Raw genomic sequence first — 14,295 nt, 5'->3', positions numbered from 1 at the left:
TGGGATGATGCCTGGCCCACGGGCATTAGACAGAGAATATTCTCACCAGAACCCAGGCCAGTCCGGCCCTTGCAGGTGTGGAGAAGGCCTGAAAACATTTTGGCTGGTGGAGAATGTGTGTGCGTGTGTCTGCGCACTGCCTAATAAACCTGTTCATCCAATTAAGAGGAACGATGATTCATTAACAAAACAGGTACTAAAAAAATACTCATTTAGGACAATCACTGCTACTTCCTCAGCTTTTCACTTCATTGCTGCTTATGCGAGTAAAAACAACAAACTAAATGGAGACCTTATGGGCACCAGGGACCAATTAATGCCACGTGACTTCCTCCCGGGCTTCCATGAAAATAACTGTATTATAATGGTCTGTGATATTAATATCGGCTTTGGGAAAGTTAGGCAGCAGCTCCGCAGGGAAGGATGTAGCATGAGCAAGCGCTCTGGAATGTGCAGTATTTGACAGGAGAGAAGTGGTGTCTGTCTATAAGTTGCATCTCTTCTTGCTATTGAAACAGAAAAGTCACCTGGGAAAACACAAATGCCTGGGGGAATCTGAGAAGCTTTTTTCAAAGGGGATGCCTTTGCAGTATCTGACTGAATAAATTTCAGAGCCTCTCTGCTTTTAAGACAGCAATCATCAATCTACAGGTTAAGTCTAGGGATTAAATTCTGAGGTGAGTTTGGGATCCTAAATTTGTACAGCCTCAGAATTCACTTTTCAGGTTTTACTTCCTCTCATCTTAAATAATCTTGAGGATCTGCTTTTAATCTCATGGCTATTTGGAACCTCACCAGATTTTTGCTGCAGAGTTTGTGACTCGGCTGTGAAGAAGCAGCATCTCAGCAGATATAACTGCTGCCTAAAGTCCCTACAGCTGATAAAGCTATATGGGGATTGCTTTGCAAGAACAACTTATTTTGGTTCTTAGGCTGACCTCACTGGTTTGAAACACAGTTCTGCTATTTAAACTGCATCTGCACTGAGACATGCAGGAGGTGGAATTTAGTGCTCTCTTTACACTGGTGATGTATAGATAATACAGAAAAGCCTTAGGCAGGACCTGTGGGTGTCAATTGAGCTGTTCTGAGGTAAAAGCAGTAATCTCCCCATCCCAGTATCCCACTGGCAGCCCACACTTCCTCCCATATTTAGAGCCTGCCATATTTACTAGGCACCATGCACGTGTGCTTGTACCGCAGAGACACCATGGGTCATCACTTTCTCATGCTGGACTTTTCTCGGAGTGGAGAGACACACGTAGATCCCCCCTCCCCTGCCCCAGGGTCAGACCCACCGGCAAAGTGGGGGAGCACCAGGTAGCGGTGAGATCGATGGTCTGGCAGCGAAAGCAGTGGCCACAGCAATCTGGGTGATTGCCGCCATCCAACCCACATCGCCCCTGCTGAGACACATCCCTGGCTGGAAAGGATGTATAAAATAGTTCAATGTGCATGCCAAGCACCAAGTGGAAAGAGTACAAGCAAAGCAAGTGGGAGGACGGCATGGTTTAATGTCTTTCACGATGACTTCAGCTTCAATTTCTGCATCCCCACAGTAGGAATATTAACTCCAAAGATGCATGTTAGTAAGCAAGAACAAACAGGTTGAGGGCAGCCTAACAACTAAGCATGAAATGGGTTAACTGAAAAGTGGACCTAAATAGCATCACATTTGGAGGAGTGATTTGGGTTAGAGGTTCAGCTCAGCTCAGCATTGGAAAGTTCAGATACTGGTTAAACTTCGGATAAACTTTTGACCCCATTTTCTTGTAGAAATCAGACTAGAATCACACAAACACAGACTCTCTCATGAGCTTTCCAATACTGCTTGTTTTTGACTGAGCCAGTAATAGAAGAATAGATTTCCTCCTGATCCTCCTGTATTTCTGCTTCCAAACTAACTCAGTTTTTCTTTTCTAAACCTGAAAAGTTTTTAATTCTAGCCCATATAAGGTCTGGGTGATAGCTGAGGACAGGTCCCGCTCTATCCTGACTGGTATTTGCATCTCTGGGGATAACTGTCATATTTTCTGGCCTTTTTCCCATCCAGTGTTAAATATTTTCATTAATGAGTGGAGATTTAGTCAAAAGACACAGAGATTGTATTTTCCAAACACTGACTGCTGCTCTTCTCCCAAACAGAAATACATGGTCCTGATCGGCCTCACCCTGGCCAGCTCTGCCATACCTGACCCTCTAATTTTTTATTTTCTCCCGTGATATTCTTTATTTGGAGACTGCTAGCCAGCTTTCCTTGCTTTTCATGCCTCCTGCTCCTTTTTCTGTGCCCGAGTCCTCTCTCCTCACGACTCAGAAACAACGGCTCCCACCAGTTACATGTGCTTTGCCCCCCCCGCCCCCCCCCCCCATTGCTAGCTAGAAAGGGGAAGGATATAATCTGAAAATATCAGCACTTTCTTCCAGCCCACTCAGATCATCTGTTTGCTGATTCCTGTCCTGTAGCCTGTGACCTCAGCAGTGCAAGAGTTTTAGTTCTGTTTTCTTCATTGGGCTGATTACATTGTCAGCATTTAAAATAAACAGAAATTAATAACAGTAAAATTAATCAACACTTGGGAGCATAACCACCCTTAGGGTTGATGGAATCAACTGGTAGGTGATAATTAGAACCAACCAGAAGCTTTTTCTCAAAACTTAAATGTAAATTTCCTGCGTGTTAGAAACCACACACTAAAACACTCTCCCACAGCATGCAGCTTTCCTTGTTCTTTTTTATATCCTCACAGTTTGGCAGGTCCTGTATTGGCCACAAAAAAACCCAGGAGCATCCAGCCCTCACCAAATATTGCTTTCACATATTTCTGGCTCATCCAAACTTAGAAAGCGCCGGAAATACAAGCGCAGCCTGAACTTCAGAAATTCTCAAGCCTCTTTTTCAGGCCCAGGAGGTAGGGGAAAAATATCTGAGCTCTTGGATTCTTCTTCCAAATGGATGATTCTGTGGTTTCTCCGCCAGCGAGTGCTGCAGTGGTTGGGTCTGCATGCAGACGTGAGTATCCCTTGTGCTGCCGTGCCCACCTCGGGGGGGGAACTCAGAGTCAGCACTCACCTGGGAGAGCCAAACCCAGCATGATGCTCTGCACCCACCCCTTCAACCATAGGCCAAATTCATCTGTGTTGCAGCAGTATTAAACTTAATGATCTCCACTGCATCCAAGCTGTAATTACCTTCAGAGTAACCTAAGGTGTTCAGTTGCACGGAGGATCACGTTTATCTAAGGGGATTCCCTCAATGGAGATCAGGTGTAATGACTAGCAATGGCTTTGATTTTGTACTTGTTCATCATCCTCCTTCCCTTCTTCTTCCTCTCTTTAGGTTACAAAGGGCGAGGCTCAGTGCTGCGGACGGGAGCGAGGAGCATGTTCAAGTCCTGCAGGCAGGAGCAAGTTGTGAGCGCCCCAGCTCAGGAAACAAGCGTCGCAGTTTTGCAGTTGTGTGGGGAACAACGTCTTCAGAATGGCTTGCTGTTGTGGCTTTGATGATTTCTTCAGACACTGTAAGTAGACTGACAAATTGACTTTCAAGTGAAAGGTCATTGAAAAGAATTGTGGATAAAAGCATCTGGATTTACAATTAAAAAGCTACAGAAGTTCAGTTTACAACTCTACTGGGTTCTGTGCGTGGGAGTTTCTATCATATAATTTGGCAGCTGCTTCTGCCTTCTGATTGGGGTTGTAGAAAATAAAAATTCCTTGTGGTTTCTTTATTTTTTTTCTTTTTAAACACAGTGGAGAGTTGTGGTGTTTTGGCAAGTCTGATACAAAGAAATATTGTACTGGCATTGTCTCATATTGTAGGTGACCTCAGGCCTGAACTATACAAGGGAAAAAAATAGGTCTCTGTTGAATAGAGCACACATGTGCTTGAATCAGATTATAGAGAGAGTGTGAAAAGCAGAGCACGCACACGCGATACATATAATACCGATGTTGTAGGCTTAAATGCAATGCCCAATTCTCATCCCAGTGGTGCAAATCAGGAGCAGCCTTGTGGCTCAGCCTGCTCTGGTGTATGAGGTTCCTTCTGGCATTCCTCTTCCTGAGCCCATGGCCCACGCAAAAGGGCACTTGCAAGGCAACTACGTGGCTGAGATTACTTAACTCACCCAAACGCACACAACATGACTCCAGTGGGTGGTTGCCTTTGAGAGTGTTTGTGACGAGATGTTTATGGATCATGTATCTTTTTTTCCTTCTTCCCCCTTTCAGGAACCAGGCTGGGAACTTTAATCCTGGAAATCCTTACCCATAAAGGTAAACATTGCATGCAGAAAGTCCCTGTCTCTCTGTGTCCCCCTGGCAGTACCTCCTCCCTTCCCCTTCTTTGTGGGACATGAAACTAAACTAAACAGAAATTTGTCCCTATCAATATTGACTTGACTGATTTCCCTTTTCCTGACTTCTCTAATCCTGTGGTAGATTTTCTGTGACATTTGTTTCCGGTAGCGGATTCATAACAGATTCATATGAATGTTCACTCTAGAAACAGAACATTGCCAAACATCTATTAAAAAGCAAAACAGTGTGGTTAAAGAAAATAAAGGGAGATGTGTTTCTCCATAGTTTAATTTCAGCAGCTTCTGGTATTTTCTTTCTACTTGAAAAAGAAGTTTTTCTCCATTATATAAAGGTTTCCTTCTGTAAGAAAGCAGGATCAATAAAGCTGTTACGTAAAACAGTGCACTAAGCCTCCTTGCACTGTCTTCTCTGTAGGAATTAGTCACCCAATATGGCACAGAGATAAGATGCCATCCACAGCTACCCAAAAACCCAGACAGCAGTCATTAACAGAAGCCTGACGACCTTCAGACTGGAAGCTATGGTGGAGGCGAGAAAACTGCACTGATTTCCTTCTCTCCATCAAAAGTTTGCTTTGTCCTCAAGGGGTAAGGCAAGGACCTGCCCTAGTTTTCATTCCAGCTGCTTCTCCTGGTCTTTATGTGACAGGAACAAGTTCTTGGGGCAGAACTCATGTTGCTGGACGAGAACTGTCCCAGTCACACTGGGAATCTCGCGCTGTTGCCATAGGAAGGTGGGGTCAGGGGAGCTGCATTCTCAAAGTTCCTCTACTAGTGGCAGAGGAAATCTCAGCCAGGTGTTCTACAAGTACTAGAGTGAGAGTGGAAGGAGCCTGCCTGCTTCTCCTCTGAGAAATGGGTGTGATGATGCTCCCCTCTCTTATTATTACTCCCGTTGATGCATCCACATTGCATAATATGTGTTGCGTCTGTACTACGCGCAGACTAAGTGACAAGGAAGAACTGATGACAATTTCTGATACGTCAGCAAAGAACTAAGCACAATTTCTTCTTTTTTTTTTTTTTTTTTAAACAGTACATCCCCATTTTGTTAGTGGAAAGTGTAAATATGCCCAGAAAAGAGATGCTTCCTATTTCATGGAACTTGATGTCCAGCGTGCAGGACCTACATTGACAAACGCAGCAGGGAGAGCACTGAAATGGGAATTGTTGCATGGGCCTGGCTCCTATGTAAAGGAGACGTCACTGGGTTGATTTTACTTGGGCTGAATGCTGCACGTGGCTACTGCTGCCTAGTTGTTTAAGTAGACACCACATTGAACTCACAGTCAGTGCAAAGGGGATGTTTGGCTGGTTGCATACAGGCACGGTGGGGGAACATGGTCTCTGCTCCCCTGTGGAAGAGATCCACACAGGGGGATGAAATTTCCACCATGACCCCAGCAGATGATGGAGAATACAGCCCTCAGAGAGGGGAAGCAAGTGAAAAGTGAACCTGGTGGTCACTGAGGGATGATGGCTTTGCTCCACATCCTCCTCTCTGCCAATCTATTGTACACAAGCCCCAGGCTGAGCCCAGTATTCCTAGGAAAGCTAATAACTAAATATTACCTTTCTGCTCTCAACCAGCATTGCTGGGAAAATGATGCTGTCAGTCATAGCACGTGTAAGCCCTCCTGCAATCCTTGTCAATTGTAAACTGACCCGATCTCCTCAGCATGATGGCAGGATGCAAACAAGCTCCAGCACTTAGCGCTGGGATTGATTCTTCTAGGCATGAAGTTGCAAAGGTCCCAGCTACACTACAGAGTTGTGGGAGCATTAAGGCCATGTGCTGGTCTGCAAGGCTGACTTCGGACAGCTGACAATGAGATGCTGCTGTTTGTTCTCCATGCCACAGTTCTGCAGATTGAAATTTATACCATTGTTGCTATATAGTGATAGGCTGTCAGGTTGTGGCCATGCTTTCATCAAAGACCCCAGTTATAGATAAAAATTGCAGTGACTTCAGTAAAAAAAGCTCTGTGGGTTTGGGAATTGCCCCTGGAGATGGAGGTGGCCCCTGGCAGTTTGCAACAGGATTTGTTTGCTGTGGACCTGTGTTGCAAACGGGACCTGTGCGGGAGAGGAATATATGCTAGCACAGGGGCCGAGGCTCTGTCTCTTCTCTCAGCTGCTCTCTCCCGCTGTATTCATGCCGAGCTTCCCACCCCATCTTGGGGTGGAAAATCCGAGGAAACACACATCCCACTCACAGGACAAGGGGCACTGAGTGACCTGGGGAAAGCAGAAGAAACCTGATGGTTCGATTAGCTTACAAACCTGATACTTTTTCCACTCAGAAATAAATTGGCATATCGCTTAAGTGGACAGTTGCTGAGCTTTCTATTTTTGTTTGATTTCTCCCCTTCCCCCATTTACTACTTCTCCTTCAACACTGCTTTGCAATGTCACCGAGTTATTATTATCCAGATCCCAATCTCACAGTTTCACTGAAGGAGAACGTGTATTAAAATACCAGATTTACCAGAAAACATCTGCAAGTTGCAACACTATTGTATTACTATTATATGAGCAAGCCATTGTAAATTCTTTTAAGTCTGTAACTTATTTCACGTTAACACACTGTGTGTTTTACAACACCATTTCGAAGTTTATGGCCTTTTTTCTTTAGCCGCTTGTTCCAATTGCATCTTATATTTCATCAAATATGGTAAAGAAACCATGAGAATAAATTGATGCTCCATATGAACCCCCCTATAAATGGATCTTGCCAAATTGCTGTAAAATGGTTTTCCTTTTTAGCCCTCCAGAATTGTTAGTAGGTTTCTGAGGCCAAATTCTACAGGGAAACGTTATGACCATTTAAGGCCTCCAAACTTTATGCTTCAGTACAAAAGGCCTAAGGGCGAGGATTTAAAATGGATGAAGTGGAGAAATTTGCACTTCCTTAAGAAAACACACAGCATTTCCTTCCGCGTGTCAGAAATGAAAACAGAAAATACAAACTAATTTGTCAGGAAATGTTCCTTCCATAATGCCCTCTCCAGCCCTTCCCCTCCCACCCTTCCCTGCTCCCACGGCAGCCCCGCAAGCCTCATTTTCTCCTCCCTGTTGTCAGCGTTAGGGCCACGGGTCCCAGCTCCAGGAATCGTGATGGACGAGGTTCTGCTCCTCTCCTCGTGCGCGAGAGCTCTGCTGTAATGTCTCCTCGTGTTCACAGCTTGCTCCTGCCACCCTTGTCCCGCTCACCTCCCCACGGGGCTGCCGCTGCAGACCATCCTTCAGGAGATAAGTACCCCTCGGGGACACCCGCTCAGCCGCCACTGACGGTTTGTCATTCGGCTCTAATTGGACGCTGGTGTAAAATGAAAAAAACACTTGTCATATTTATGAGTTACTGTGAGTTAATAATACGCTGGGATCCATTAGTTAAAGCACATTTGCTCCAAACATGTGGCTTCAGCTTTTTGTTTTTCATTCAAGCAGCATTTTTTCAGATGAAATGCTGTTGCAGTTTTCCTCCCAGGCGCTCAGTGAGCCTCAGGGACTTACAGCATCAATTACTTTTCTCGTTATATGCGGAACAAAAAGGAAAAAAAAAAAAAAAAAAAGGAACGTCCTAGCCAGAGAAGTTGGAATTATTATCCAAAGTAATAATAAAAGAAAATCAAAACATCCAGAAATCAAACGCTGCAGCCAGCTGAACAAATGTAATCAAAATTGAAAACACAAAAAGTCTGCAGAAGATTCTCTTGCAAATAAGATGGTCTCTGGTCTCTCTGTATTTTTAGCAATCTCCTGTCCTGCCTGAACCAATTCTTTTTCTGTTAAAGTCTGTCTATTTGAGTCAATTTTCTTTGACTCTCTTGTGAATGATAAATTCATTAGTGCCTTGCAGGTGGATGTGCCTGAATTTAGAGACTCAAGAAAGGACTAAAATGACAAGCAAAACCAGAGCATGAACAGAAACTTGTTTTCATACTCTTGCTTCTGAAATGGTCCTGCGTTTACGTGTAATAAAAATCAAGATGTTCATCTTTCTTCCGTTCCCCCTCTGCAATATATTTTCAGTGCTGAAGATGTCAAGAGCAGAATTTACCCTTCCCTTGATGCCATCTTTTTTCCCCTTCTGTTTCATCACAGCTGCATGGACTCCAGCCAACTCAAACTGTACCTTCGCACTTCACTGCTCAGGACTTTGCTGCACAATCAATTTGACAAGACTTTTTAATCTAGATAACTGATCAGTCAGACTAGGATTTCAAACAGGTAACTGCATTCACAAGGTCACTAGCACTTCACACCTAACTTTTTTTATCCTTACAAAGGCTGATTTCTCTAAAATCAGGTGGTGGTGGCACAGCAAACTTTATAAAACTCCACTTGCTCTTATTATCTGCGGCTTAATTTGCAACACCTTGCTTAGAGGAACACAGCAAGCTCCACCTGCTCTTTGATTCAGGATGTATTTAGTCCACCATTCCTATGAAGCATTTATGGAACATTTTACATATTGTTGCTGCTTTGTTGGTAATAAGTTTGCTTTTCTAAGCTTGAATCAAGCAAAAAGTTCCTCCACTGCTGACTCAGCCTCCAAAGCTGCACTTTATATACGTCAAACAACATATATAAATTTATAAGGTGAACAATGGTTGTATTTAAGTACTGATTTAGTAATCCTGAACTTCTCTGGCAGTATCCTTTGGAAACTAAATCCATAAATTTTATTAGTATTAAATGTTTCTAATGGGAGTTGACAAATACTTGAACTGAGTTGCTTTTTCTCTGCACTTGGCAAAAGGAAAGGGACAAAAAATTCCTATTACACAATGAGAAATGCATTAATACTAAAACCCATTCATCTCAATTTTGTACAAATATAATTTAAGACCTTTTACAACCATTGGTGAAATTACAATGTGCTGTGGGGAAGTTGCAAAAATTTTATGAGCGTAATAAAATTGTCATTGTAATACCATTATAGGGTGCGGGGACAATATAGATATTTGAATTACCTATTGTCCTTACGCCAGGTTGAAAAAGCTACATGCAGGAATTATAGCATGTAATGGAGACAACTGTTGAAACAAAACAGAGAAATGAAACCCAGGTCCACTTTAGCTGGCCTAAGACAAATCCTCGTTAGAAACCCGGATCCAGAATACCCTTCTCGCTTGTGTCAACAACAACGAAATTTAAACAAGCGGACTGTTTTATATTTGTGTCAAAGGTAGCACAGAGATCAACTAATTAAGCAGAGATTATGTGTAATAAAATAGTGTCGCATCCAAAAACGTGATGTTTTTAGCTTCTGTGACACATTTCCTGGGGTTTGTACTCAAGCCTGACTAAAGTAATCATGGTGGTCCCTCTTGTTCATAGCAAAAAAGACCTCTCAGGTAGCTCATGGCAAACACATGAAATCTTACCTGGGATTAAAATGGTGTTAACTTTCCAGAGGCGAAAATGCCTTTTGCTGAAGAATAGTGTTGCTGGGTTATATCCAGGGAAAGAGCATTGCTTTCTCACTCCCTATCCAAGAGATGAACAAAGGCAAAAAAGAGAAGGGAAAACAAGAGAGGCAATTGCAGCCTTGTACGTTAGCAACATTTCACTGGCTGTGTTCTAGAGAGTAATAAAAGAATTGAAATAGTTCAAGCATCTGCCCTTGGCTGAGGGACCTGTAATTATACACTACAGACTCCACTCTCCTGGAACAACTGTCTCTGATTCCTATCTCTTCTTTTATTACAGCTGAAATGCAAACCTCCTGATGAAACCATTACATTTCCATGTGAAATTCACAACTATAAGGGGAAACCTCTGCAAAGTTGCCAGACTTTTGAAGGGGGCAGAAACATATGGGCAAAGGTTGTAAAGTTCCTTTCCAAGTTCCAAAGGTCCAATCACTTGGGGCAGCCTGCTCTGGAGTTTGGAGTTTGTTATCCTTCTTTTAGTAAATACTTTGGAATGGGGGAAGAAAGTTAATTTTACTTCCTGTTTATTAAGAGTTACCATATTGTGAACTCCTCTGATTCGGTTGATCGTTCTCCTTAAAATCACTGACTGTTCAGTCCTCACAGGGGTTACGAGAACTGTGGCAAAATCTCCCAGCAAACATTTCTGAACACCCAGAGACTTGGTGGACTAACTGTAGTTGTAATACGCCCTAAGGTATTTGTCCTGACTTAGAACGACACCATCCCACAGGCAGGGAAGACACAAAAACCTTGCAAGGACCCTCAAAGTGACAACTGGAGCTTGCTCTGTCCGCCCAAGTCTTCCCAGGAGAAGGTGGGCACAGAGCATGAAAGAAGAGGTAGAGATGCCAGCCGGTGCTTAGCTCCTCTTTCTAAGCAGGAGTCCACATTCAGGCTTCTGGTTTGAAATTCCAGCAAGGTGCACATCAATTGAGAGTCCTGGAAAGCAGGTCCTGGTCAATGACCATGCCATTTTGGGTCCTCCTGGTGGGAGGACCCAGAGCTGTTGTGACAGGACCAGGTTAATGGTTTTAAACTAAAAGAGAGGAGATTCAGGCTAAGCAGGAAGAAACCTTTTACAATGTGGGTGGTGAAACAGTGTCGAAAGTTGCCCAGAGAGGTGTTAGATGCCCCGTCCCTGGAGACATCCCAAGCCAGGCTGGACGGGGCTCTGAGCAACCTGACCTAGTTGAAGATGTCCCTGCTCATTGCAGGGGGGTTGGACTAAATGAGCTTTGAAGGTCTTTTCCAACTCAAGCTATTATGTGATTCTATGACTTAATCAGCAGCTCCTCGCAATGCAGGCTGAGATAGTGCTGCTTCCTCCACTATGCCCAGCTGGAGGTGACAGCGTCAGCGTCAGTGCTCACAAGGCTAAGCCTCCGCCTTGCCAGCCACAGACAAAACATCCAAGGGAGCTCCCTCCTGCTTGCACACGCACTGTTGATATTGAAAGCAAATTTGGAGCACACCACTCCATGCTCAGACAGCCTGAGTCTGCCCCCTCAGCTAGGGAAGCTGCTACGCAGCCTGAGCTCCCATCACACTTATTCCCGTGTTTTGCATGTTGCCAAGAGGCAAGAAGGTATTTCCCTACACTGGAACCTTTTATTTTCTGTTCTTTTTACTCTGGGTAATATGTCTTCTTGGTAACCACAGTATAATAAATTTCATAGAGCATGACCAGCATACTTAGTTCATATTATTCATTTGCAGTCATTTATTTTTTCCAGCTCCTCTTCCCCTCCTGGTCCCCTCTCCCCAGTGCTCACTCTGTGGAATGATAATAATACACACACAGAGTGCCGGCTGGCTGAGAAGGACTTAAAAACAACAAGAGGATCTTTCTGTGCTCACACCTGTTTTAAGATTTGTTATCCTTAAAAAGGAAAGCTGTAGGGATTCACTCTCTTTCTTCCTTGTAGACCCCAGTGGAATATACCATTAAACCACAGGGAGGAGAGAAAGCCTTCAGTGCACTTAAATATACTTATGTCAAATCCATCTCATTCTTCCTGCCTTCTTTCCTCAATCTAGCCACCGTTCCCAAGGGCTGGAGAACATTACAACCCATTCACTTTATATGAATGGGCACAGACAGACTTTTTCACCATTTCAATATGTCTACATTTGCAGGCATATCCTGTAGGCCAACTGAAACAGCCTTAATTTCAATTTACTGTCTCCCCGAGGAACATGCCATTCTCCTGAAAGTGGAAAAAACCCTCAATGGCCATTCCCTGCCCCCCTTCCCTCCACCTCAAGTCAAGATCTGAACTGGAGGGAAAATTTCTCCCAAGATTAATGGACTGCAGTTTTGATGCTTATAACAGGGCACATGATCTTTATTAAACAAGTAATGAACAACTTTCACCAAAGTACTGTGTTTGGAAGGTGCTCAGCATTACCGTACACGACTCATCTAAATCCTTTTCCAAGTCCCTGTAGAACGGTGCTATATTAAGAAAAAGAAACCATTGCTCAGTGGTCATTTAACTCTGCCTTGTTTTTCAGCGGTCCTATCAGTAATGACAAAAACAACATGAATAAAAAAGTAGCCAAGATCTTGACTTACAAAGTTCAGATGCATTCTAGGATCAACTCAGTAAAGCATAAGGGTGAGATGCTCCCGCCTTTCTAAGGCAAACATTAGGGGTTAGCCATTATTACAACAAACTGTAAACAAAAGAGACAACAAATAAAGATTCAATGAACAGTGGCAGAATGGAAAAACACCAGTACCACTTGCCAGGCCCTTGTGGTCACAGCTTTGATTTAGAGCAAACTAGCATGCAGAAATCTGGATTTAGGAGAGGGATATGTGTTTCTCTGCAGAAACGCCAATGCCATACTGTCATTCAGACTCTCCTGGTACTTAGTATTGCTGGATTTCACTGGGCCCTTGGCAATTGTCTGGAAAAACTGCCAACACAGAAGTCCATGGGTAATACTGCTGCATTGCACAGCTCTTTAAGGTTATAGTTAACCATTTATCATCTAATAGCCACGGTACAAATCCAGTTATATCTCCAAGTGCTGTAAATGCCATGATATTCCAACAGGCTTCTTAGGAAAGTATCAGACACTGGCCAAACAGTGATTCATGGTATTACACTGAAACAGTTTTTGCTGAATACCTAATGTTTTCTGTGCCGTTTTTTTTTAGGAGGATGATAGTTCATAGATTGATGGGTCTGGTCTAAGTTATCCAAATGGCTTGATGCTATAAATTGGCTCATAGAAGTACTGCATTTAAGGCAGCTCTTTCTGGTGTGCTCACGTTTGAGATGTCCAGTTATGAGCAGGCATAGGTAGGCAGAGAGGGGGGATCTCCTGGTCAAAAGAAGTTGAGAACATTTGAGCTGGATCAGAACTGTCATCTCAGCTTCCCACAGACCAGCAAATTACAATGACAACAGCCACCTCCTTTTTGGAGGCTGAAGCTGTTATATATTTTTTTTTCTATTGTAAGGGAGTATTTTATTTATTTTAGCTACACTGCAATTAAAAATAGCAGCAAACCAAGAAGTAGTTAGAGTGAAGGCACAGAGGAGTTGGCCTCAGTGGAGAAATGAGGTTTGCTTCCCACAGTTACAAACAGCCTCCGCTTAGCAATTTGGATGTCTTTTCAGATTGCAAACAACTCCAGAAAAAACAAAGCCCAACTGCAACTTGAAGGCCAGAGTTAAGTCTGCTGTACGTGGCCACGACTAAGTGAGGAAGACAGCAGTCCCATATAGCATTTTCTCTTCTGAAAATGCCCGTCTTTTGATCTGTTTCCTGGGTTGTGCCATCATCATGTAATGAGAATGGTAAATCTTTCCAGGGAGTATGCAGGGGAATTCTTAGACATAGTCAGGTTCAGGATATGGCACAAGGCCATCTCTCAACCAAATTAATAAATACTTTACAGCAAGCCATGAAAAGTCTTTGGAGCTATTATTCTAATGGTTTGTTCTGGTCATTGCTTCTGTGTCAGCATTACACCATAGTTCCTTTGCAATCACAGATGCTTGCATAAAAGAAACATTATGCTAAGAGTAATGCTTTTCATACTTGGGCAATCTTTTTCTTATTAGTAGCAAGCAGTGGGGAGAGTACCTCTCTCCCATTTTCTGCTGGCTGTGCAAGTGTCCTAGATAGTGTTTTTTTGAAGAGAACTAAAGAATGGCTGAAGCATGACCTGCCGTCCGACAGAGGCAACTTTCAATGCTGCCCTTGCTCGGTTTTGGGTTTGCCGAGAGCTGGAGGTGTTGGGGGGCTGTACCTGAGACCCACAAGAGGAACACCCACATGATCTCATGTCTGCATTGGGTGACCTGGGTGGGAGCTGCCCTTTGCAGCCTTCTGCTGGTGGAGCAAGGCAGTGTCAGGCTCCTGCAGAGGCACAGTCAGATTTTCCAATGGAGCATAAAGCATTTGCTATTATTGATTGACCCACGTGCTAATTAGCTTGATCCTTAACTGAGACTCTTTTTCAAAAACCCAGGACAAAACCTGTTAAGCCTCAACTTGGATGCAGACAGAGA

The 14,295-nt window shown here is 43.6% G+C and overlaps 1 long non-coding RNA gene across 2 annotated transcripts; it reads left to right on the top strand.

Annotated features, from left to right (window-relative positions):
* Positions 1 to 2,883: 2,883 nt before the first annotated feature.
* Positions 2,884 to 9,717, top strand: LOC136099403 (uncharacterized). Of its 2 annotated transcripts, none has more exons than XR_010651081.2 (4): positions 2,884 to 3,013; positions 3,341 to 3,521; positions 4,234 to 4,278; positions 8,430 to 9,717. It is a non-coding gene; the product is annotated as an uncharacterized lncRNA (long non-coding RNA). The 2 variants fall into 2 exon arrangements; XR_011738184.1 differs by lacking the exon at positions 8,430 to 9,717 and adding an exon at positions 4,738 to 5,278.
* The last annotated feature ends 4,578 nt before the right edge of the window (positions 9,718 to 14,295 follow it).

Source organism: Patagioenas fasciata, chromosome 3 (assembly GCF_037038585.1).
Source record: "Patagioenas fasciata isolate bPatFas1 chromosome 3, bPatFas1.hap1, whole genome shotgun sequence".
NCBI lineage: Eukaryota > Metazoa > Chordata > Aves > Columbiformes > Columbidae > Patagioenas > Patagioenas fasciata.
Note: the sequence above shows the minus strand (reverse complement) of the source record. Positions and strands in the feature narration are given on the sequence as shown.